The sequence below is a fragment of the Lycium ferocissimum genome, chromosome 5, assembly GCF_029784015.1.
Source record: "Lycium ferocissimum isolate CSIRO_LF1 chromosome 5, AGI_CSIRO_Lferr_CH_V1, whole genome shotgun sequence".
NCBI classification, from domain to species: domain Eukaryota; kingdom Viridiplantae; phylum Streptophyta; class Magnoliopsida; order Solanales; family Solanaceae; genus Lycium; species Lycium ferocissimum.
This window is the reverse complement of record NC_081346.1, coordinates 57101783-57129743: the sequence shown is the minus strand read 5'-3', so window position 1 is coordinate 57129743 and position 27961 is coordinate 57101783. Positions and strand designations below refer to the sequence as shown.

Genomic DNA, 27961 nt, shown 5'->3' with positions numbered 1-27961 from the left:
GAATGTATGTCATGCATGATATCAACATCAATAGTAATCATATCAAAATCTCATCCGTTAGTTTACATGAAATACACAACATCAATTCAAGCCTTTTTCATGATCTTTCCCTTTTCCGATGATAACAGAGAACACAAGAGAGAGACGAATGCACACAAATTACAAATAAGGCGACAAACCCACATAACAGCTGACAGAACCAACCTAATTGGATTTCACCTCTACGCCATGCCCGAAGGCCTATCATGCATTCCCCATCAGTAACTACTTCTACATATGCATCACTAATCGAAGTCTAACCATAAGGTAAGCCGTAACTTGTCACGACCCAATTTGGCTAAGTCGTACGGGCACTTACCTTTCTCACCTCGATAAGCGAACCCTCAACCCAACTATAATAAAGGCACAATAAATGAACCAATTAAGCGAAAGAGAATAATTCACGTAAGTCTTACGATAATAATATAGAAGAAACTGCAGAAATAAGAAATACCCCCAGGGTCTGGTCTAATCCATACAAGAGCATCTAATGAAAATATACAAGTTTGGAATATAATAATACATAAATCTGTATATGTCTCAAAATGGAAAAGTAGGACATAAATAAGAGGAGTCTTCAAGGCAACGAACGTCTCGTGCTCACCCTGGAAACTCGAAGCTGAACTGATAGCGACTATCAGCCACGGGAGAAATACCCCCAGGGTCTGGTCTAATCCATACAAGAGCATCTAATGAAAATATACAAGTTTGGAATATAATAATACATCAATCTGTATATGTCTCAAAATGGAAAAGTAGGACATAAATAAGAGGAGTCTTCAAGGCAACAAACGTCTCGTGCTCACCCTGGAAACTCGAAGCTGAACTGATAGCGACTATCAGCCACGGGAGACAGAAACGGATCCAACCTGGAACTATGCATTTATAAAAGAATGCAGCAAGTGCAGGTCAGTAGAAAACCACAGTAATGGTATCAACAAGTATTCGTCATCGCCTAGGTTGAAGCATCTACACCCAAGTATGCCAAGTCCCAATATATATCCAATCCGAAATCAACAACACAAGTAAATCACCGGTTCATCACAATATAAGCCATAATGCAATGCAATGCAATGATGTAAGAATACTAATGCAATGCAATGCAGTGTACACATGTACTCTGGACGAAAGTATTGACGTCCCAGTAGCACAACCCATGGGGGACCCGCGAAGTCCATGTACTATGTCGCTCCGTATCACACAGCATAGAGACGACCTTTCCACCCTTCACGCCTGCCGACCATCCCGTATCACACAGCATAGAATGGTCGCGCAATTAGTATAAAACCTCCCAAGTATTTCAAAACAACATAGGCCACATCGTCGGTCAAATGTCAATATATATATATATATATATATATATATATATATATATATATATATATATATATATATATATGCAAGATGAGTGCTCAATGTATGATTTAAGTATGCCGATGACAACAACAAGATCTCTTATCACACACATTCCGCTCTGGTACATGACCTCGGATCACAGACTCTTATCTCTCTTTCATATAATCCACGATTCCGGGACAACCATCGGACATCGGACTACTCACATCACTTGTACACAATCCACGACGCCGGGACAACTATCGGACATAGGACTACTCATATCACTCTCATGCAGACTGAGCTCAGCACATCACAGTGTTTCATCAAGTGTCAACAATGTTTCAACAATATATCATGAAAGATGTGAATGTATGCGATATATGAGTCAACATGAATAATCAGATCAATATCACAAGTACCAAACATGGGTACGCCAACAATATTATGAAAGACTACACAAGTCATAAGACACTATCCCCGAAATCAAATGCCAACAAGTAGGGCACCACAATATCATGAGCAAGATATCTCAATAGTCTCCAATATCCACTATCACTATGCGACATTAAGCCCATAACAGTAGGACAACTCAGTCACAACACAATGGGGTGGCTAGCCCCAATCACACAATAGGGCCTAACCTAATACAATATCCGACCCAACTTCATACCCGAAGGTTTACATGCTCTCTCCGACAATATAATCTAAATATATGCTTCGCTATACGAAGTCTTACGAAGGGTAAGCCATAACCTACCTGGATGGCCGAACAACAATTCACCACAATCACTCCTTAGCCTTGCCCTTCCGCCAAGCCTCAAGATCAAGAAAGTCCAGGCATATTCAAAATCTAGATTAGAAATCATGAAGATCGATACCTATATTGCTATCATTCAAATTAGATCAAAACCAAACCCTAGAATTTGGAAAAATGGGACCCACAAGGTCAAAACGAGAAACTCGGGGGTAAAATACCTAATTAAACAATAGGTGATCAAAACCCATCAACTAATTGCTAAATTAACTCAAAGATTCATTCAATTTTGAAATTCAAGCAAAACCCCCGATTTTGGGTATAAACCCTAACCTTAGATTCAAGAATTCAACACTAATAATGGGAGATATATGATTAACAATCTTAGACACATCATAATCTAGCATAAACCCGATCAATTTCATCATTTAGAAGCCTAGATAGAATATCCATTAAACCCACTTTTATCTTCATCACTTAAGGAATTAACAAGGGAAAGAAATTCTAAGATGATTAGGAATAATGAGTTAGCAAGGAGATTAGAAGGACTTACCACCAAGAATCTCCTCTAAGAATCCTCTAGAATTGCTCCCAATATGAACCACTTTCGGAATAACAATGAATGAAAAGACTTGGGGTTTTATGTCATTTAAATACCCAGTCACTGCCCGATCACCGCTTTCGCGGTCACTCTGACCTCTTCAGAGTCGCCGCCCCAGCGGTCATGCCTAAATGACACGGCCGTTTCAGCGGCAGGGTGACCGCCTTCTGATGGTACATTGGCGGCGAAGTCTTTGGTGTCTTTGCTAAAGCGGAACCGACACCGCAGAAGAACATTCCAATTGTCACAACTCAACCCGAATTTCCAACTAACTCCCGAGGCCATCTGTTCACAAGTCATATGCACAGACACTCATAAAAACACGCTCCCAATGCACTCGTGGCCTCAGAATTCCCAACGGAGATCTCGTTGACCGAGTCAACACCCGATACCTCAATTTTAATTTTCCAACCCAAGTTTCAAAATGCATCCGAGTGCATTAGGAACCGAACCAGATATGCACACAAGTTCTAATTGACCATCCGGACCTCTCGGAATCGACGAATTTTTGAAAAAGATCCGTTTATCCAAAAGTCAACTTTGAGTTAATTTTTTTTCGCTTTAAGCCCAAATTTCACAAAAAGCCACCCGAATCAAGTCTAGACACCTCGAGAAGCGTGTCAACGATCCCCTCGGGTCAAAAGTGAGCTAGCCAAGCTCGGGAAAGGGTCAAAAAGGGCCAAAAATGCAATAACGACCAAACGGGTCGATACATCAGATACCAATTAAACAATCGCTCATTCTCGAGCGAGAAGGAAGAGGGGATGAAAAGAATACTCGAATAAGCAATAACTGAAGATATCGGCCATGCACGTCGGACTTCTCGTTACAGGAAAGATCCCCATCGAACAAAATTGAATCCCAACGAATGATACAGAAACCACCAGAACGGTACTTCTCCAATACAGAACCATGGAAAAATCGAATGAACATTCGACAGATCTGGTGAAAAACTAACCCATAGAACAAGGGCCCAACAACGGGTAGTCTCAACGGCCAATACACCTCGGGCTCACTTGCCCTCCTTCCCAAATGGCACGACACCCTTGGCGGGTGTAACATTAAAACCTGATCGTTCACTCTACCAGTCACGACTCTTTAACTTCGCTCAAGCTCCATTTCTCGTATATCCGCATTCAAATTTCCTTCACAACTGATCCTCGAATAACAATTTATTTTTACCCGGATTCTCTGATTAGATAACATCGCAATCCTGAACGCGATCGATAGGCCACACAAACACTTCCCAAACCAACGCAATCCTCTGAAACTTGGTCATAAACCATAGCCCATTCTGAACTGATAAAATACTCTGAATTCGCTAGCTCCTTCTCCCACATTTTCTAAAGCCGTTACTCGCAACGCGATTTCTTAGAAACATATGAACACACATACCAAAATTCTGAACTCATAACTTACTCTCGCTAGAAGTATCCTTGATTCATCTGTGATCTCTGTGCAATTCTACAAAACTGATCTTACCGGTAGCCAACTTGGCCGGTTCCAAACCTTTTTGAACTTTCAAATCACAATATAGGAACCATACTACTGAATATCTCATCGAGCAAACAACTGATCACTATAGAGACCTCTCGCACAACAGTTTCTCCTCAAATCTGTACTAGGCTAATTGTATACCATTGTTCTGTCCAAGTAAATGTTCTCAGGAAATATCATCAAATCCACTAGGGAAATACTAACAAAGCTCGGTAAGTCTGTCTTACCTCGAATCTGAGCCAAATCGCATTGAATCTTTAAATATCTTCCTAGAAATATAACCATAGTAACTCGAATCATGTTGACCCTGAATGAATGCACAACTCTCGAAAATCACCAATAATCATTAGAACTGACTTCGAATTTCGAAATCAATCACAGCTATACCACATATAACAAATCTTGTCCATCACTTTCGACTCCACAAGTAAAGTCCTGTCCCAGTTATCAACTTAATACCGAAGAGCTATACCTTATGATGTCAAACTTCATGTTTCTCAACCTTTACCCAATACGCGAATCCGATACAACCCCGAACTTTTTAGTGCATACCTTAAGCTTCATATAGTAATTATATAACCATCGAACCTCTTAAAGTATCACCTCGATATGCTCGTAAATTCTCCAAAGGCATCCAATCCTACACTGTCACTCGAAATCTCAAGTAATTTCCCTCAAGTCTTTAATAACCAAAATCTCTTACCCAAACTGTCCAGTCAATATTACTTCCAATCACACTGTATTACCACGAGCAAAGTCCTCCCGAAAATATAATTCTGGTCCTCACCTAATAGGAATTCCACAATTCTTTCTCTTAAAACACGCCGACTCATTCACTGTAGAAGGTTACGAACTTTCCCAACGGTGTACCACCAAGTCATTTCTTATAAGCCTCAACATGTCAGTTCACTGAAATTGCTTCTCACTAGTCGCTGATCACGAACCTCACAGAACTCTGTCATATCACATAGTCCATTCCTGCCGGCTTCCTTCGTAAGCTCACGCAACAATCACATCTCAACTGGAATGTGCAGGGAAATGACACCACGATCCATACTGGCCCAAGAAATATCGATTCACAATCAACTATACCTTTTATCGACTCGTCAATTTCCCAATTTCTAATCAATTCATGATCATCAATACCGTAGTCAATCCTTGAATCCACTCAATCGAATACCGCATAATCATAAGTTCTGCAAGCTAGCCGAATCAATCCGGGAGATAGGGTCATACCACACACTCTGAACATTAGAGTTTTCTTAACACTTACAACTCGAAATTGAACACTCTCTAAATCCAGCGTATCACACAACAATATTACTAATATCCTTATGTATCTCACTGAAGTTTCCTTGCCCGAATTGCCTTACTCAATTTCTGAAATGTTATCCCGAACTCAACTCAGTTAACCCATCATCTATCTACCATTTCAAGTATCCATGTTCACTAATCCCTTACTTAAATCCTTAACGTTACTAGTCCTTGAAGAATCACCTCTTACCTCAATTATCGAATTTGAATACCTCTAACCACCTGCACGACTACCCCTTTTTATTCAATCACCCAAGACGAGTAATAAAACACTAGTAGAGGGATCTAGCCAATAACACAAAGAATACAAGGTTTCAAACATTAGTCCACCATCAATCTCTATTAGTCTATGACATAACCGAAAATACAACCCATCCACAAACTCTTAAGCACACTCTACACTGTACACTGCAACCAAACTCCCACATCACTAACTCATGCTTCAACGATTTCCTTTATGCCCTTAACCTCGTAGACACCCATCAACCTCATCGGTCACACCCCTTACTATACATCATGATATATTGTTCCCGCAATCCAACACGGCTCAAGCACCCATATTACCTCACCTCAAGTCTTACGAAACTTAATCCCCTGAACCCGATAGGAAGGTGTCTCATTGAAGCCCTTCAATTCTCGTATTTCATTTCAAATCACTTTTATCACTATTAACCAACAAACGCTCAAATCCACTCGATCCTCTAAACTAAGCATCCATATAAGCCCGACAAACCACAAACAAAATCAATACTTCCCTCTCATCTAAGTGAACACCCGGTAACTCCTTAAGTTATTAACTTATCAAATACGCCCATATTTGAAGTCATTTCCATCAGTTGATTACTAACTCCTCGGAAGTCTACAACCTAGTCAATTTATCGATCAAACGATGTGTCCATAACATTCACTTAATAAACGAGCAGTCTTTTAACATCATCGAGCTCATATCAAGAATTATTTTTTTGCACCAGTCGTAACCTTATCCCGACAACCATGCCAGATACCAATTTTTTCTCTCCCAATCTCTCGAAAAGTACTTATGTCCAAGATACTCTAAGAAGTCTTGCTTCGCTATGTGTTTTCCATCAAAGTCTTCCTTCGTGTCCTTATTGTCAACTTCTTTTTCTTTATTACACGCGATCACAATACGTTGCCCACATTCGATGTCATCACCGAACTTACATTTGTTCTCACATACCAATGTCTCATACTCTACCGTTGCTAAAACGTCGACCCACCATTGGTTCACCAGTGTCACGCGCACCATCATAAAGCCTTGACGAAGCTAAAGTCAAGCCGATTATATCATTGAGCAACCCACTATAGTGAAGCCATAAATGCACTTTGCCACCTCTGAGCAACCCAATTCTGAAACATGGAGACCCTGTACCCCTATGAACTATCTTCTAATTCCTCACAAACTTCCACAATAAACGAGTCTAATCACAACTCCACACAAAGAACCAAGTCTAGTCGCGACTCCACACAATCGAAACCTCAGGCCATAACTAGTGACTGAACTGGATCACGCGTCCGAATCAGGATAACACATCTCATACCATACCACGACACGTCATAGATCAACCATTTGCATAAGAATTTAAGGACGAGTGTCCACCCTCCGTGGGAGATTAAGATAAGAAATTTCAGATACCAATTTGAATCGATTAGATACCAAATTTGAATGAAGTCGCACGAGAGAATGAAAGAATTGAAAGTTTCCTAAATGTCTTATAACCTCTCATGAGATAAGTATGGAGCTCATCGTACTGATCCACGAGACTTTAGTAGACACGCTCTTGTATTATAAATCGGGTAATTTAGGGCTCTGATACTAACTTGTCACGATCCAATTTGGCTAAGTCGTACATGCTGTTATAGCCCGTATTTCGTGCGCTCGGACATTTCGAAGAAGTCGTGGAATGTGGAAGGTAAGATCGTTTTCCGAAAGTATTTTAATATACAAGCAGGTTATGAATATTATTTATGAACATTGGTGGTATGGAAATATTGAGAAAGGTTAAGGGTAAAAAGGAGAAATTTTGCAAAATGGCCAATGAAAATATAAAAAAAACAAAGGAGGCTAGGGGCAAAATGGTCATTTCACGAGTAATCAAGAAATCCCTTAAAAAAGGCCATGTGGCCGAAAAAAAGGGGAGAAAAAGACAAAGAAAAGAATTAGTCATCTTTTGATAAATTTGAAGAAAATTCAAGAAAAGAAAAGAAAAGTCAAGAAAAAAGAAGAAAAATCTAGAAAAGAAAGAAGAAAGTCATGTGACCAAACTTGAGGGGCCTAAGTATAAATATGGATAAGTAGTGGAAGACATATGTATATATATGTGGTCATCTTTTTAATTTAAGGGAGTGGAAGAGAAAGAAGGAGCAAGCAAAACAAAAAAATAGAAGAGAGGGGGGTTCGGCCAAGGTTGGCCGAACTTGAGCCTATGGAGAACATGATCCAAAAATTATTTTCCTCTTGCATTTCTAGTAATTGAAACGTCCTCTTTAACGTGGAAGATTCGTTGGAACAAGAAAATCACTCATTGGTATGGAATTTATAAACCTTAAGCCAAGTGGAAAGTTGAAGGACAAGTGGAAGGGTAAGACTCAATTCTTTCTCTTATGCGTTGCGGACGATGGTATATGTTGTAGCATGAAGGAATGAATGAAATACATGAAAATATGTGTGTTGTATGTTGGCCGAATATATGTGTTATGTTGAAGTGAAGTGATGAATTATTATTATTTAGTAATTTGATTGTTGAGTTGTGGATGTTAGTTGTGGCCGTGTATTGTGTTGCATGGATTGGTCGTGGTGTTGTGTTGTGTTGCATGAAAAGAATGGGTTGAGTCTATGTAGCATGTTGGTTGTTATTGAAGTGCCAAGAAATAAGTGAAAAATTCATGGACGAATGTATATAGTATAGTGGCCGTGTGGTCCTTGTTTGGTGTAGGAGAAAATGAATCAATCCCATTTGGCATTTTGATTGTTATGTTGTTGATGTAATGTAAGGGGATGGATGAAAATGCATGAAAACATGTAAGAAGTGATTATGGTCGAAATAGGTAATTTGGTAAGTTAATGTAAATTGGTGTAATTTGACATTTTAGTTGTCGTTGTTATGGATCATGTGATGTAAAATGAAGGTCGTGGTTAAAGCTTGTGATAATGAGATGTATGGTTGTGGTGGAATTGGAAGGTTTCGGATAAGGTAAAATGTTGATTGAGTTGTTGAAAGATTACGTGAATTGAATTGAATTGAATTGAATAAAAATGGAATGTTATTGGTAAGATTGTTGGTATTGTTGTTGGTTTGGCCGAGTTGAATTCTCGGATTGCTGTTGATTGATGAATTGAGCGGTTAGATTCTCGGGGTGGTATATTTACGGGGGAGATGCACTTTCGTGCACTTGAAAGGTTAAGACAAGTATATGTTGATGAATCTAACAATAGTGTCGATCTTCTTGAATGTAGACTAACAAGTTGGACGAACAAGCGTAGCTAGAAGGCGCGACGCGGATGTTAAGGCTCGTCCCTTTTCTTTCTATGGCATGAATCATACATTGCGACTCTATGAACGCTCCCATAATGTCCTTGTTTCCAAAAGTTAGAAATTATGATTTCAAAGCATGATTTTCTTCTTAAAAGTTTATAAATGTTTTCGAAAATATCCATTTTTCTCCAAAATCCAAGTTTTACGTTTTTGATAGTTTTTATGACTAAAACGATGACTATGGCTTTATGATGACAATGATGATGCCCGATATGAAGAAACGTCTATGATGAACATGCCAAGGATATGTCTTTACCATGAATACGACGACATGAAATGTTAAAGCTATTTTTGATAATGACTATTTTAAAGGTTACGTACTTCAACGCTCATAACTTTCTTATGCTGAACCGGATTGACCCGAAACTTGTTTTACGTGCCCAAGTGATGACTGGTATCATATTCCCTTGACGGTCTCACCTTATAACGTTCGTTCCTCCAAGGTGGGACACGATGATCCCGATTATTCCATAATGCAATATGTTACCGATCGCTCCGATTGATACATGACTTTTCTTGGAATCTCATGCATATTGATTATATGATAAATGTATATGATACATGATATTGATGAATGTATATGTATATGGGGAATGGGGAAGGGCAACAGCGTGTCCACGATTCGGTGGCATCATCCCGGACGCGGGATGCCGGACGCGGATATGGGAGAGCCGTACGCGGCGTGTTTATGTGATGTATATATATGTAATATGATATACTTGGGACACTGTTGGGGAGGGTGGGAGAGCGATGAATAAAATGCGAAAAAAAGTGCTGTTTTCCGAAAGGTATGTTTTCTATGTACAAGAATAAGAAACACCGAATGTGCGTTGTATGACATGTTGGGATACAAGGGGGAGGGAGCCGATGTATTCGGCGTACGTACGATGATTAAAGGATCTTGTTTAATCGAAATGTTCGTCTTTGCATATGTGAATAAGGAATACCGTTTTTTACGAAAAAAGTCTAAGCATACTCCGGCAATTGCCAAGAAGGCCTTCATATGTACGAACTTCTATCCCGCTGACTAGTTCTAAATGTACGAGATGTTATTATTCATACGTTATATCTCTTTACTATGCTACTATTCATGCCTTACATACTCGGTACATTGCTCGTCGACCCCCTCTTCTTCGGGGGCTGCGTTTCGTGCCGCGCGTGGTACGACCACAAGCCATTATAGAAGATGACCCAAAATGTTGGCAAGCTCCGTTCGCCCCGGAGTGTAGCCGAGTCGGATAACCACGTGCCGGGATGTCGATTACGGTTAGAGACTTTGCGGACATCGTCGGGTACCGGAAATCGATCTGTCGGTGGCTTCATAGGCCAATGTGTCGGTTTGTATTATGATATAGGCTGTATACAGTTACAAATTCGATTTGCTCGGAAAGCAACAGAAAGAATATTCTAGTAAGCTTTGCCATGTATTTGACTTAGAGGAAAAGAAAAAAAAAATTTACGCATGGAATAAGAGTCAGAGGGTTCGCTCGGCCCTAGGTAAGGGTCGGGTGCCCATCACACCCTAGTGAAGTCAGGGTGTGACACATGCACTTACCTTTTCCACCTCGGTAAGTGAACCCTCAACCCAATGATAATAAAGGCACAATAAATGAATCAATTAAGCGGAAGAGAATAATTCACGTAAGTCTTACGATAATAATATAGAAGAAAGTGCAGAAATAAGAAATACCCCCAGGGTTTGGTCTAATCCATGAAAGAGCATCTAAATGAAAATATACAAGTCTGGAATATAATAATACATCAATCTGTATATGTCTCAGAATGGAAAATTAGGACATAAATAAGAGGAGTCTTCAAGGCAGCGAACGTCTCGTGCTCACCCTGGAAGCTGGAAGCTGTACTGAAAGTGACTATCAGTCACGGGAGACGAAAACGGATCCAACTTGGAACTCTGCATTCATAAAAGAATGCAGCAAGTACGAGTCGATGAAAATCACGAGCGGTAGGTATCATCGGCCGACTAAGTATAGCTAACATAATTCAAACAATAAAGATAGAGCTAAATCAACAAGTATAAGTCAAACACAATCAGAAACAAGTATCCGTCATTGCCTAGGTTGAAGCATCTAAACCCAAGTATGCCTAGTCTTAATATATATCCAATCCGAAATCAACAATACAAGTAAATCACTGGTTCATCACAATATAAGCCATAATGCAATGCCATGCAATGCAATGATGTAATAATGCAATGTAATGGAATGCAGTGTACACATGTACTGCGGATGAAAGTATCGACGTTCCGGTAGCACAACCCATGGGGGACCCGCGAAGTCCATGTAGTATGTCGCTCCGTATCACACGTAGAGACGACCTTTCCACCGCCATTACTGCCGACCATCCCGTATCACACAAAGACAGAATGGTATCAATTAGTATAAAACCTCCCACCAAACAACATAGGCCACATCATCGCACAAATATATTATATATATATATATATATATATATATATATATAGTGCAAGATGGAGTGCTCGATGTATGATTCATACGAACAAGATCTCTTATCACACTCATTCCGTTCCGGTACATGACCTCGGATCACGGACTCTCATATCTCTTTCACACAATCCACCATTTCGGGACAAACAACGGACATCGGACTACTCATATCACTTGCACACAATCCAAGACACCGGGACAACCATCGAACATCAGACTACTCACATCACTCTTATCCAAACTGAGCTGAGCTCATCATAGTGCTTCATTAAGTGTCAATAAGGTATCAACAATATATCATAAGAGATGTGAATGCGTGCGATGTATGAGTCAATATGAATAATCAGATCAATATCACAAGTACCAAACTTGGGTACACCAATAATATTATGAAAGACTACACAAGTCATATAAAGACACTATCCCCAAAATCAAATGCCAACAAGTGGGGCACCACAATATCATGAGCAAGATTTCTCAATAGTCTCCAATATCCACTATCACTATACGACATTAAGCCCATAACAGTAGGACAACTCAGTCACAACACAATGGGGTGGCTAGCTCCAATCACACAATAGGGCCTAACCTAATACAATATCCGACCCAATTTCATACCCGAAGGTTTACATTCTTTCTCCGACAATATAATCTAAATATGTGCTTCGCTACACGAAGTCTCAGCAAAGATAAGCCATAACCTACCTGGATGGCCGAACAATAATTCACCACAATCACTCCTTAGCCTTTCCCTTCCGCTGAGCCTCAAGATCAAGAAAGTCTAGGCATATTCGAAATCTAGATTAGAAATTATGAAGATCGATACTTATATTGCTATCATTCAAATTAGGTCAAAACCCAACCCTTGAATTTGGGGAAATGGGACCCACAAGGTCAAAACGAGAAACTCGGGGGGTAAAATACCTAATTAAACACTAGGTGATCAAAACCCATTAACTAATTTCTAAATTAACTCAAAGATTCATTCAATTTCGAAATTCAAGCAAAACCCCCGATTTTGGGTATAAACCCTAACTCTTAGATTCAAGAATTCAACACTAATAATGGGAAATATATTATTAACAATCTTAGACACATCATAATCTAGCATAAACCTAATCAATTTCATCATTTAGAAGCCTAGATAGAATATCCATTAAACCCACTTTTATCTTCATCACTTAAGGAATTACCAAGGGAAATGAATTCTAAGATGATTAAGAATAATGAGTTAGCAAGGAGATTAGAAGGACTTAGTACCAAGAATCTCCTCTAAGAATCCTCTAGAACTGCTCCCAATATGAACATTTTCGGAATAACAATGAATGAAAAGACTTGGGATTTTATATTATTTAAATACCCAGTCACTGCTCGATCACCGCTCCGCGGTCACTAAGGCCGCTTCGGCGGCGCTACCCTAGCGGTCATTTGACCATGGTACTAAATAAATGACTACTTGACCTGGGATTTTGAGCATAAAGATTCCATTGACCTGTAAAAAGTGGGCCTAACCCTTATGGATGCGGTAATACACCTAAGAAACTATTCCACCAAACGGACTCTCCTCTGGATGCAGGAATAGCAGCATAGACTAAATGCCCTATCCAAGCCAAGGAACTTATGCCAAAGAGTCCAGACAAATGATTATTCAGACGAGATTTTGCAATTTTGAACCAGGAAACGCTCGGTTTCCATTTCGGTTGTAGGTGTAACCAACATCCTATTAAGGATATGGCAGAAAGAAATAATAGAAAAAGAGTGCCAGTATAAAGATCTTCATTAGTGCGTAACCCGATTGTATACCACCACTGATAAACACCAAAATAAGCGATATTCACTGGGCCAAGAGCACCCCCTTGAGTAAAAACTTCCACGGTCGGTTGACCAAAATGAGGATCCCAAATTGCATGAGCAATAGGTCTTACATGTAAAGGGTCCTGTGCCAACATTTTCTTGCCAAGCTACATGAACCAGATTTCCAGAAATCCATAGAAAAATTATTGCTAATTGACCGAAGTGAGAAGCAAAAATATTCTGATAAAGACGTTCCTCAGTAATAGCATCATGACTCTCAAAGTCATGTGCGGTAGCAATACCAAAGCAAATATGACGAGTAAAGGGGTCTACGAGCTAAGCCTTGGCTAAACCTTGGAAATCGTAATGCCATAATGCTTTTCAAATCCTCCTAGCCATTATCCTACTTGCAATAATTCTTGCTAAGAAGAATGCCCATGTTGTGGCAATTCCACCCCGAAGGTAATGGGTTACTCCTACAACACGTCCTTGTATAATGCTCAAGGCTCTTGTCGAGTAGCGAGAGCAACTTTTAATTTATTATGAGCTCAAACGATAGATTCAATAAGTTCTTGCCAATAACCACGTTAGCCGAATAGAAACATTAAACTAAAAGCCCGGAAAAATGAGCACCTAGGAAAAAAAGGCCACATCTGATGATGAAGAACCATAAAACCGAATTACACAGGATGCACTGTGCCCATAAGAAATTGCGGAGCCACCCATTAATAGTAATAGAACTATGCACAAAGTTTCCTCCCGTGATATGGTTACTACCCTTGATCACTTACACTGCCCCAAACATCTGACTGCATTTTCCAACTGAAATGGAATTATACTATGGCAATTGGATTGTACATCCAGAATAGTCCTAAGAAGACATGATCCCAGGCTGATACTTGACATGTACCCCCTCTTCCAGGTCCATCACAAGGAAAACGAAAACTAAGATTTGCTTTATTCGGTATCAAACGGGAATTGCGAGCAAATAGAACACCTTTCAAGAGTATCAATACTGTGAATCGTAAATGCATGAGTGTGATTTGCCAAGAAATCAGTGATTCCTAATGGAATAGGCAACAAAGCCACCTTGCGGTGACATCCCGTGTTTTCATGCTTTGGAAAGCGTGCAAGTTAAATGACATTAGTAATGGAAACAAGGTTATCCCCGAAGCTAATAGGTGGTTAGAGTGATGGCATGGATGTATCGCAAGGATTAGAAGTTAAACAAATCGAAGAAAATAAGTTTCGTCGAGGGTCGAAATTTATTTGAATAAAATACAGTCCAAGCTATAATATCCCGTATTTTGGACCAGGAAATTTAACCGTCCAACATGAGCAAATTTTCCCGAGCTCAGAGAATCCGGTTATATTCAAGCATGAAAATCAAGAACTCGGTGTATACAAGGAATGAAGTCCCGAAATGATTTAAGACGAAAAAGTGTGGTGACGATGATTGAAAATAATATTTTATGTGTGGCAAATGAGGCTATGGGCTAGTGTTATATCACATGGTCATGGTAATGGGTATATGAAGTATGTTAAAAATAACTGCTATTTAAGTCAGTTAAGATCAAGAAATTAATTATGAGTATAATTAGTTAAATGTTGAATTTTTAGTGGGAGATTAATAAAGTGATTAGTCAATTAATCATGTTAGTGGACATAGTCCACGTGGGTCAGAGAAAAGGAATGACTAAGTCCTATATCTCTTATAGGTGGTGGCACTATGGGAAGGTTGTTGGAAGGTGGTGACTAAGTGGACCCCATGGTCCAACAATTGTGTGAATGCTTATGCTATTTTAGGACACATATATGTGTATGTATATTGAATAAGTAAGGAGGCAGCATCCATGTCTAGTTACGGAGAAGACATATAATTCTCCTCACCTTAATTTAGAGGAAATCTTCAGTATGAATAAAGGTGGCAAGCAACGTGTGGGGGTGGAAGAATTCTTTTGTGCTGAAGAAAAAAAATGTGAAGAACATCATACAAGTTTCGTTCACCGCTTTGATCTCGTTGTTCCGTTTTATCGCGTTGTTGAAATCGGGATTTTTTCGAAGGGAAGTAAGGTGGAAAAAGATCATTTCTTGTTATATAAGGTAAGAATTATTCTCTCCTAGGTATTTAAATTCATCCCGGTCAAAGCTAAATTGTGAGATGGGAACTACGAAATTATTTGCGAAATCGGATAAGTTATTGTTGTTGTAATGTGGGCTGATTTGAGGTATATTTTTGGGTTGTGTTGTGGCTGGAAATTATTGGCGTAACTTAATTATATTGTTGTTGTTGTCATTGATATGTACTTTGAAGGAACGAAAAATTGGAGAAGTGAGTTTGATAACCGTATTCGGGCTTGTTGCTCGTCGTGAAATGTTTATGACTTGTTGCTGCTACATGGTATCTTGTTATTGATGTATATACTTGTTGGATTGTTCTGGTTGTTTTTGTCGATATATGGAATTTGGGAAAATGAGAAGAATGGGGGAGATGCTGCCCATTTTGTTTTAGGATAAGTAAAATTTTCGTTATACGATTAAGACAATCGTTTGTATAATTAACGATAGTATCATTATTGTTAGATATTGATTGTGGAGCAGATACGAGTTGAGTTCTTGAGCCGTTGAGCTAAGACTAGGTATGTTAAGGCTATCTTTTATTCTTTTTGGCATGAATCGAGAAAGAACGAACGAGCGAGCATTATCCATAATGATTCCATTCTTAGAAAGATAGAAAGCTTATGCTTCTTTTGACTCCTGATAATGTTTTTTTTTATGCTTATGATTAATGAATTGGTCTCATGATCATTGATATAGTAGAGGTAAGAGATGTTGATGATATTAGATCCATAGTGATATACGGAGGTTACCGACTCTACTTCACTCCGAAAGGCTCAGATGTCATCTTTATGAGTCCTTCATGCATTTATATATGTATGTACAGCTATTTTCTCACACTGCGCCACGCTATAGTTGGCCGGGAAGGCATGTAGATGTGCACACCACTGCAGTGGGTAGATTATGATGATACCCCGGACGCGGGATGATATGATATAAGGATCGGGCTGTATGTTCCATAACACTGACATTATGGATCGAACATACGTCCTCGGACTAAGCAGCATGATATATGTATATGATTTTTGAAAGGAAGCATGCATATCATACGCCCTCAGAGGCACTTTCAGTTATACAGAGTTATACAACCATTTTTAGATATACAGTTATACAGATAAATTCTGATTTACAGGTTGACTCTCATGTCATAAGTTTCTTTGATGATTCTTGTGTATATGCTATTTTCTTTCCTTACATACTCGGTACATTATTCTTATTGACTCCCCTATTATGGTCTTATGTATATATAGATATGTACGCACATATGTATAGGTATAGCGGGGCCCTGTCCCAGCCACGTTGTGTTATGTTTTTCAGTAGAGGCTTGTAGGTAGTTATGTACAGTTAGATGATGTCCAGACTTGAGATTTCATAGGTCATCACAGTTGGTTATGATAGCCTTACCGGCTCATACAACATATTGATTATCTTATGAGATAGACGAATCTTTCGGACCGGTATTGATACGTGCATGTTTCTTATGAGTTTATTGGGAGTCATATAACGGCCCTATCATCCTACCAATGTTTATGTCGTTGTCACAGATATATGTCAGATGGTACTTGGCTAGTACGGTCAGGTGCCCGTCGTGGCCCTTCAGTTTGGGTCGTGACAAAAGTGCTATCAGAGCAGTTCTGTCCTAAGGTTGTCTACAAGCCGTGTCTAGTAGAGTGTTGTTTATGGGTGTGTTGTGTGCCACACTTGCAAACAGGAGGCTGCAGGACATTTAGGATAGTTACCTTCTTTTCTATTCTAGATCGTGCGATAGATCTAAGTCATAGGATATAACATTTCCAATCCTGACCCTGATTGTTTTGTCGTTGTGAGATGGCTTTTATAGGGAAGAAGGCTGATGGTCCAGGGGCTTCCAGAGTTAGTCAATCTTATGATACAGACCTATCGAAGAATGTGCCCTCTATCGAGATAGATCTATCTGAGATCTAGGGGGAACCCACTGAACAGGTAAGGGATAGACAAATATTGGGAGATGACCATTTGTGTAATCCCAGATTGATGGTATCTGCAGAACGAGGGTCAAATGAGAACAGTGGCAAGTCCGGGAGAGTTAGTATAATTGGTACATTTGTAGAAGGTATGGACGCTATGGGATAGCCTGTGGGAGAAAAACCAGAAGAAGAACTTTCCCAACTACCGTTTGACCAATTTGTACAAGATTAGAATTCCCGAGTGGGGCCAAGGTAAGGGTTTCTGTTGTGGAACTTCAGAATGTGAGTAATTATATAAGGAAGTAAATTTAATCGTTAGGCACTTTTGGAATGCTACAGGTGAGTTAGGTAATGTGAGTATTAATTGTAGTTGTAAATACAGATTTACTTATAAAGTGTCAAAGACCAGAAAAATAAGAGGAATATATGATTTGCGAGTACGTAAATCTCTTTGAAGGGGGTCGATTGATGAAGAGATTTAGAAGGGAAAGATGGAGTTTTAGGAATAGTGTTTAGGCATGAATTATGAGACGAGCTTTATTATTTTACATTCTTTTGTAGTAATCAGCCCTGTGTGGTTGAGTTGTATATCATATGTGTTTCTATATATGGCCTTGTGAGGCATGAGATGTATTTTCTGGGCTGTGTACAGGTTTGGGATTGTTACAATTATAGAGAAAACTCTGCCGATATTTTCTGAGAACTTAAGGGAAATTGTGAAAACTTTTAAGTGGGATTATTACGAGAAGAAAGAAAGGGTACAACAGTGAAGTAATTAGAGGTGAAATTGACAGTCAGTTATGGGACAGGTTTAATAGATAAACATTAGATCAGAAATGGGAATAACGAGATATTATGACAAATGAGAGAGTATAGGATATAAGAATGTGAAGGAAAAATGTGTGCTTGGGGTAGAAAGAAGTTTTATGTATCAAAAGAGAATTAAAGAGATAAGCACCCCAAAAGAAGTTAACAAATCGGAAAAGGTTAACCAACCCTTATATGTCTTCAAAAGATTGAGCCATGGGATGAGCTTGATGTGTACACGTATATGTATACGCATGTAATACCATTATAGATTGGCAAGTTAGACCTCGCCCGATGATTAAAGCGGGAAAACATTTAAGTCACTATGGGCTATTGACCTTAACAAATGCCTCGAGATAATAGATGGAAAGGAATATCTTTACTAAAGCTCTTCGCTTGGTAGTTTGTTGAATTTATGACTACAACTACGTTCTGCGTTATAGCCTAGGTTATTCACCAGGATGGTTATACGATAGGAGTTTGTTATTATTGACACGAAGGAATGTGAGAGATGTAGAAAGGAAGAGATCCAGACTATGATAATGGAAAACGAGATCAGATTGATCAACGAAACAAAAGAACGACAAGTGACGAATGTCCAGTATGTGCGATGTGTATGATCAGAAAAGGAAGAACATGTTAAAGATAGAGAAGGAAAAGTAGAAATGAGGCGAATAAAAAGAAAATCCACTAGTAATAATAACCTGATGAGCAAAGTACGAGAGAGCATCATACCTTATGGATATTCTAGTACTGTGCGAGAATGTTAATGGATATTATTATGAGATGATTGAGGTTTCAAATTGTATCATAAGTAATGTGTGATCATAAGTAATGTGTGACTAATTAGATTATGATGAGAGGTACAGGGTTATTTGATGAGTAAAACACCTTATGCACAAAGAAGAAAGTGACCCTACGTAACATCTCCCCAAGGGATTCCAAAAGGACCACATATTACCCCGTTTCTACCACATTGGGATAGCAGAGAAGAATGTGCCCATAATAGTGTGAGCTAATGGGAGAAAATTATGGAGGGATTAATGTTGAGTTGTGGGTCATAATTTTATCAACGAATAGCTGAAAGTATTGTGATTGCACTTGTGGTTATTGTGCTACTAACGGAATTACTTGAGCAAAAAAAAAAAAAAAAAAAAAAGAGAAATAGAACAAGGAAAAGGATAAGATATAATCTTGAATGATCAATAGACCAATGTTATGTACATATAAAGACGGTAACAAATGAAGTCACAATCCGGGTAAGTTATGCGGCAAGGAGAAGAGATTACTAAGAAAAAGCATATCCAAAGATGGCAAGTTTGAGAACGCTGCAGTGAAGGAAATATAGATTAGTTACGAGCTATATTAATGTAAATGACTAATGCGTAAGATGACCTATAGGTCTCAATGAATTTATGGCAAAGAACATTATGACAAAGGCATCTATCCTATGGTGAGATAGTTATAGTTATAGTTATTAGACAACGAAGGGAAATTGACCTTCGGCATTATGAGGTGATATGACAAGCAGAGACGTAAGGATGAAATGGTAAAAGGTATGGACCGAAGGACGAAAGAGGGACGGAAAGTTCAAGATAGGTAATGCAAACTGTGAACTAGATTTGAAAAATGAGCATATGATAGAAGAGAAGTATTCACCTCAATGTGATGATAGGGGCGCTATAGGGAAAACTACCTATATAAGTGTTCACTCGAGATGTGATACGAGTATTTACCTCAAAGGAGTACTCTCGAGAGATTCATTACGGGACATGATTAACATGGGATTTAAAACCCCTTAAGATGATACATCATGTATTGTAACCTTTGTTCAGATATAAGTTAAGCAAGAAGAGACACTCGAAGAGGATTCTAAAGATAAGAAGAAGTTTCCTGATTATTACGTAATCGCGAGAGGTTAAGAGATGACATGGTATCAATATGTGACAAAGGATTCATATGGTTGATTTAATAATGCGAGTATAGAGGTAATGACTATATGATTAAGATTATGGGAAGAAGTTACGATAAGGACGAAAGGTATCTAGACTAATTGAGCAAGAAAAAGGATCGACGAGTTCAAGTATCAAGGAGGATCATATCAGGAGAGTGACTCACTTATATCTCTTGAAAGGATATTCCTGAGGTGTCAAGGGAGTATTGTAACCGAGAGTCATTACTAAGAAGGAAACTCATTTTCAACTATTCAAAGGGAACGTTATAGATAATGCATGTCAGAGGATTAACATGATGACTCCAAGAAGGATGTATGCTGCGGACTATGCGATCTAAATAAAGAGTGGGAGTAGACCTATAAGAATTAGAAGAGAGAACAGGAGGAACCAATATGAGATGATAAACCTACCCAAGGGAAAGACAGCTTCTATTCTACAATGTTACTGGAAAGATAACTCCAAAACAAGAAAACTCGACTTAAGCTTCAAGTGTAGATGGATATAGTAAGTTGCAGTCAATTACGGAAGTAGCTAAATTATGATCACTCTTTTTGAAAATTCAATATTAACTGATGTCAAGTGGAGAATGGTATTAAGTTAAGCAAAGAGAGGCACAACATGATAGACGAGTTATAGTTAGAATTGATTTGTTATAAAATCACCATAACCAAAGATACTTATACATGACTAGTTTAACATTCGAGGACGAATGTTCTAAAGGGGGGAAGGATGTTACATCCCGTGTTTTCATGCGGGCTGAAAGCGTGCAAGTTAAATGATATTAGTAATGGAAATGAGGTTATCCCCGAAGCTTATAGGTGGTTAGAGTGATGGTATAGATGTAACGTAAGGATTAGAAGTTAAGCAAATCGAAGAAAATAAGTTTCGTCGAGGTTCAAAATTTATTTGAATGAGTCCAAGCTATAACATCCAGTATATTGGACCAGGAAATTGAACCGTCCAACTTGAGCAAATTTACTCGAGCCCGGAGAATTTGGTCATATTCAAGCATGAAAATTAAGAACTCGGTGTATACAAGGAATGAAGTGCCGAAATGATTTAAGACGAAAAAGTGTGCCGATGATGATTGAAAATAATATTTTATGTGTGGCAAATGAGGCTATGGGCTAGTGTTATATCACATGGTCATGGTAATGGGTATATGAAGTATGTTAAAAATAACAACTATTTAAGTCAGTTGAGATCAAGAAATTAATTATGAGTATAATTAGTTAAATATTGAATTTTTAGCGGGAGATTAATAAAGTGATTAGTCAATTAATCATGTTAGTGGACATAGTCCACGTGGCTGGTAGAAAAGGATTGACTAAGTCCTATATCTCTTATAGGTGGTGGCACTATGGGAAGGTTGTTGGAAGGTGGTGAATAAGTGGACCCCATGGTCCAACAATTGTGTGAATGCTTATGCTATTTTAGGACACATATATGTGTATGTATATTGAATAAGTAAAGAGACAAAGATCCATGTCTAGTTACGGAGAAGACATATAATTCTCCTCACCTTAATTTAGAGGAAATCTTCAGTATGAATAAAGGTGGCAAGCAACGTGTGCGGGTGGAAGAATTCTTTTGTGCTGAAGAAAAAAAAATGTGAAGAACATCATACGAGTTTCATTCACCGCTTCGATCTCGTTGTTCCATTTTATCGGGTTGTTAAAACCAGGCTTTCTTCAAAGGGAAGTATGGTGGAAGAAGATCATTTCTTGGCATATAAGGTAGGAACTATTCTCTCCTAGGTATATTTAAATTCATCCCGGTCATAGCTAAATTGTGAGATGGGAACTATGAAATTATTTGCGGGAAATCGGATAAGTTATTGTTGTTGTTATGTGGGCTGATTTGAGGTATATTTTTGGGTTGTGTTGTGGCCGGAAATTATTGGGGTAACTTAAGTATATTGTTGTTGTTGTCATTGATATGTACTTTGAAGGAAAGAAAAATTAAAGAAGTGTGTTTGATAATCGTATCCGGGCTTGTCGCTCGTCGTGAAATGTTTATGACTTGTCGTCGCCATACGGTATCTTGTTATTGATGTATGTACTTGTTGGATTGTTCGGTTGTTTTTGTTGATATATGGAATTTGGGAAAATGAGAAGAACGAGGGAGATGCTGCCCATTTTGTTTTAGGATGAGTTAAATTTTCGTTATACGATTAAGACAATCGTTTGTATAATTAACGATAGTATCATTATTGTTAGATATAGACTATGGAGCAGATAAGAGTTGAGTTCTTGAGCCGTTGAGCTAAGACCAGGTATGTTAAGGCTATCTTTTATTCTTTTTGGCATGAATCATACGAGAAAGAACGAACGAGCGAGCGTTATCCATAATGATTCCATTCTAAGAAAGATAGAAAGCTTATGCTTCTTTGGACTCCTGATAATGTTTTTGTTTTATGCTTATGATTAATGAATTGATCCCATGATCATTGATCTTGTAGAGGTAAGGGATGTTGATGATATTAGATCCATAGTGATATTCGGAGGTTACCGACTCTATGTCACTCCGAAAGGCTCAGATGTTATCTTTATGAGTCCTTCATGCATTTATATATATATGTACAACTATTTTCTCATACCGCGCCGCGCTATAGTTGGCCGGGAAGGCATGTAGATGTGCACACCACTGCTGTGGGTAGATTATGATGATATATGGATCGGGCTGTATGTTTCACAAAGATCGACATTATGGATCGGCCGTACGTCCCCGAAACTATTACGCTATGATATATGTATATGATTTTTGAAAGGAAGCATGCATATCATACGCCCTCAGAGGCACTTTCAGTTATACAGAGTTATACAACCATTTTTAGATATACTGTTATACAGATACATTTAGATTTACAGATTGACTCTCATGTCATAAGTTTCTTTCATGATTCTTGTGTATATGCTATTTTCTTGCCTTACATATTCGATACATTATTCGTACTGACTGCCCTATTACCTGGGGTGCTGCGTTTCATGCCCGTTGTGTCCGTAGACAAAGTTGGTGATCCATCTATTAGGATGTCGCCCGTGATTTAAGTTGGTGCACTCCGTTTGTTTCAGAGATGCCAGGAGTCAGTATGGTCTTATGTATATATAGATATGTACGCACATATGTATGGGTGTGGCGGGGCCCTGTCCCGGCCACGTTGTGTTATGTTTTCCAGTAGAGGCTTGTAGGTAGTTATGTACAGTTAGATGATGTCTAGCTTGAGATTTCATAGGTCATCGCAGTTGGTTATGATAGCCTTACCGGCTCATACATCATATTCAGTATCTTCACAGACGACTCTTTCAGAACAGTTGATACGTGCATGTTTCTTATGAGTTTATTAGGAGACATATAACGGCCCTATCGGCCCACCTATGTTTATGTCGTTGTCACAGATGTATGTCAGATGGTACTTGGCTTGTACGGTCAGGTGCCCGTCGTGGCCCTTTAGTTTGGGTCGTGACAACCTTATCACCCACTGCCACTAAATTACCACCCCTCCAAGTTAAACTGGTGCTTGCTATTGCACCAGGAGCTGTTGCACCAGGTGCTAAAGCATGGGTGTTTTGTACCCATTGAGCAAAAACGGGTTGTAATTGTACAGCGGTATCTGAAAACATATCTTGAGGACGCCCTAAAGCGCTCATAGTATCATTATGAATATACAAACCAAAACTGTGAAAGCCTAGAAATGTACATGCCTAGTTGAGATGGGATATGATTGTATCACGATGCCTAAGGACACGATCTAATAGATCATTGTACCAAGTAGTTGGATCATAATCTCTTACCATAAAAATGGCTGCATGCGCGGCAACACCAAATATGAGAAATCCACCAATCCACATGTGATTTGTGAACAATGACAGTTGTGTACCATAGTCAGTTGCTAGATACGGATAAGGGGGCATGGAATACATATGATGAGCTACAACAATAGTTAAAGAGACTAACATACCTAAGTTAAGATAAAATTGAGCATGCCATGACGTTGTTAGGATCTCATAGAGACCTTTATGGCCCTGACCTGTAAATGGACCTTAACGAGCTTCTAAAATATCTTTTAGTCCATGACCAAAACCCTAGTTGGTCCTATACACGTGACCCGCTATCAGGAAAAGAATTGCAATAGCTAAATGGTGATAGGCAATATCAGTCTGTCACAGCCAAAACTGCAGGGCCACGACAGGCACCTGACCGTACTACTCAAGTACCAATTGACTTACATCTGTGACAACAACATAAACATAGGTGGGCTAATAGGGCCGTAATATGACTCTCAATAAACTCATAAGAAACATGCATGCATCAACTGTTCTGAAGACACATCTGTGAAAATACTGAACATATTGTATGAACCGGTAAGGCTATCATGACCATCTATAATGACATATGAAATCTCAAGTCTGGACCGCAACTGATTGTACATATCTGTCTACAAGCCTCTACTGGAAAACATAATACAACATGGCTGGGACAGGGCCTCGCCATACCCATACATATATGCGTACATATCTATATATATACATAAGACTATGCTGGCTCCTGGCATCTCTGGAACAAACAGAGTGCATAACTTCATTCGCTGAGCTGACATCCTAATAGATGGATCACCAACCTGTATCTGCAGACCTGTGGGCATGAAACGCAGCCCCTTCCCCCCTCCCGTGCAAGTGAGCCGGTACGAATAATGTACAGAGAACGTAAGGTAAGAAAATAGCATATACACAAGAATCATGAAAGGAATCTATGGCATGAGAGTCAATCTGTATATCTGAATGTATCTGTATGACTGTATATCTGAAAGTGTCTGTACAACTCTGTAAAACTGAAAGTGCCTCTGAGGGCGTATGATATGCATGATTTCTTTCAAAAATCATATATATATATATATATATATATATATATATATATATATCATAATATAACTGTTAGTGTTGTGGAACGTACAGCCCGATCCATAAATGTTAGTGCTGCGGAACGTGCAGTCCGATCCATATATCATATCATCCCGCGTTCGAGGTAACATCATAACGTACCCACTGTATTGGTGTGCACATCTACGTGTCGTACCCGGCTGACTATAGCGCGGCTCGGTATGAGAAAATAGCTGTACATATATATAAATGCATGAAAGATTCGTAAAGATAACATCTGAGTCTTTCGGAGTGACGTAGAGTCGGTAGCCTCCGAATATTACTATGGATCTAATATCATCAACATCTTTCATTTCTACTGGATCAATAATCATGAGACAAATTCAAGAATCATAAACATGAAACAATAACATTATCAGGAATCTAAAGAAACGTGAGCTTTCTAGCTTTCTAAGAATGGAATCACTATGGATAACGCTCGTTCGTTCGTTCTTTATCATATGATTCATACCAAAAGAATAAAGGGATAGCCTTAACATACTTGGTCTTAGCTCAACGGCTCAAGAACTCAACTCGTTTTTGCTCCACAATCTATATGATAACAATAATAATACTATCGTTAATTATACAACGATTCTCTTAATCGTATAACGAAAATTAAACTTATCCTAAAACAAAATGGCAGCATATCCCCCGTTCTTCTCATTTCCCCAAACTCCATATATCAACAACAGCAACTAGAACAATCCAGCAAGTGTATGCATGAACAACAAGATACCATGTAGCAACAACAAGTCATAAACATTTCACGACGAGCTACAAGCCCGGATAAGATTATCAAACACACTTCTCCAATTTTTCTTTCCTTCAAAATACATATCAAAGACAACAACAACAATATACTTAAATTGCTCCAACAATTTCTAGCCACAACACAGCCTAAAAATATACCTCAAATCAGCTCACATAACAACAACAATAACTTATCCGATTTCCCACAATTAATTTCGTAGTTCTCATCTTACAATTTAGCTATGACCGGGATGAACTTAAATATATCAAGAATCGGAGAATTCTTACCTTATATGACAAGAACTACTCTTCTTCAATCTTTCTTTACTGTGAAGAAAGCCCGGATTCAATAACGGAACAATGAGATTGAAGTAGTAATCGAAACCCGTAACCAAATCGTATAACATAGCTATTGTTCCGAATAAATCATGCCGCTGCCAAAATTATAATTAACGTCGCTGCTCTACCACAAATAAATCACATTGCTGCTTGCTTAATCTTTTGAGTACTAAGCTTATTGTTTATGGAGTAGTACGTTGTTGTCCCCATTTTCATTAGGTGAAAATGACTTGCTAAAATGAAACGCCCAAGTTTACTACCTTTTATAAGCCATGGGGCCCACCCTATTTATCTTTATAAAAAGGAAAAGACTTACCCCATATGTGTCATCAAAAGGGTCTATGAATGTATTAGTCACTTAGCTGCCTTGTGGCTATTACACCCGTGGAAGTAGTTATCTTTAACACTTATCCACTATAATATTAACTTGCCCACTTTTTCTCCGTTGCTTAAATAGTCTATTAATTTTAACACACTTCATATACCCACTATCATGATCATGTAGTATAACTCTAGTCCATAGGCTCTTTATACAAACACTAAATATTATTCCCAGTCCTCGTCGTCACACTTTTTCGTCTTAAATCATTTCGGGACTTCATCTTTTTGTACACTGAGCTTTTGATTTGCATGCTTGAATATGGCTAAATCTTCCGAGCTCAGGTAAATTTAATCATGTTGGATGGTCCAATTTCCTAGTCCAAAAATACGGGGTATTATTGCTTGGACCGTATTTCATTCAAATAAATGTTGAACCTCGACGAAACTTTTTTTATCCGATTCATTTAGCTTCTAATCCTTTCAATACTTACAATACTTAAACTTGGCAACTCATATACAAGGGTTAAACATGTCCGACATCCCATAACTTAGAAGACGAACCTCAAAACTCGAGGCTAAAATGATTAATGTACCATAAACTAAAGATGTATCGAAATGGGAGATGTAACATTCTACCCCCTTAGGAATATTCGTCCTCGAATGTTTAGTCTATAGAGTCTTATAAAAATTTTGGCAGAGTCTCGTCTATAACTGTACCGATACCAACCTATCGTACAGCAACCCAACAACACAAAGCCTCACAGGGCTACATGAAACAATAATAACTATGGCCTCACACGACCAAATAGAATAAATATCACATACCTAAAGTCTGGACTTCCTCGAGAGGTGGAAATAAATGTGGATATCTGGTTTTTATATCATTTTCAGCTTCCCAAGTCATCTCCTCTACGTTATTATTCCTCCAATGCACTTTAATGGAAGCCACATCCTTAGTGCGCAACCGACGGACTTGTCTATCTAATATAGCCACTAGGGTTTCTTCATATAATAACTGCTCAGTCACCTGGACATCATCTACTGGTACGACTCTCAAGGGATCTCCTATGCACTTACGGAGCATGGAGACATGAAACACTGGATTTACAGACTCTAGATCAGAAGGTAATTCTAACTCATATGCTACCTTACCCATTGTACGGATAATTCTGTATGGCCCAATATATCGAGGACTAAGTTTACCCTTCTTGTCAAATCTCATTAGTTCCTTCATAGGCGAGATCTTCAGGAAGACCTAATCGCCTACCTCAAAATCTAACTTATGTCGTCGATTATCTGTATAAGATTTTTGTCGACTCTGTGCCGCTAGTAATCTTTCTTGAATCAGTTTCTTCGACCCCAACTTATGCTGAGTATGAGGCAAACCTGTAATGAAGTCCATATTAATGACTTCCTGTTTCCAGGTTGGAATCTCGATGGCTTGTAA

At 38.7% G+C, this 27961-nt stretch overlaps 1 pseudogene; it reads right to left on the bottom strand.

Moving 5' to 3' along the window:
* Positions 1-13737: 13737 nt before the first annotated feature.
* LOC132057847 (photosystem I P700 chlorophyll a apoprotein A1-like) lies at positions 13738-27670 on the bottom strand (annotated as a pseudogene).
* Positions 27671-27961: the final 291 nt, after the last annotated feature.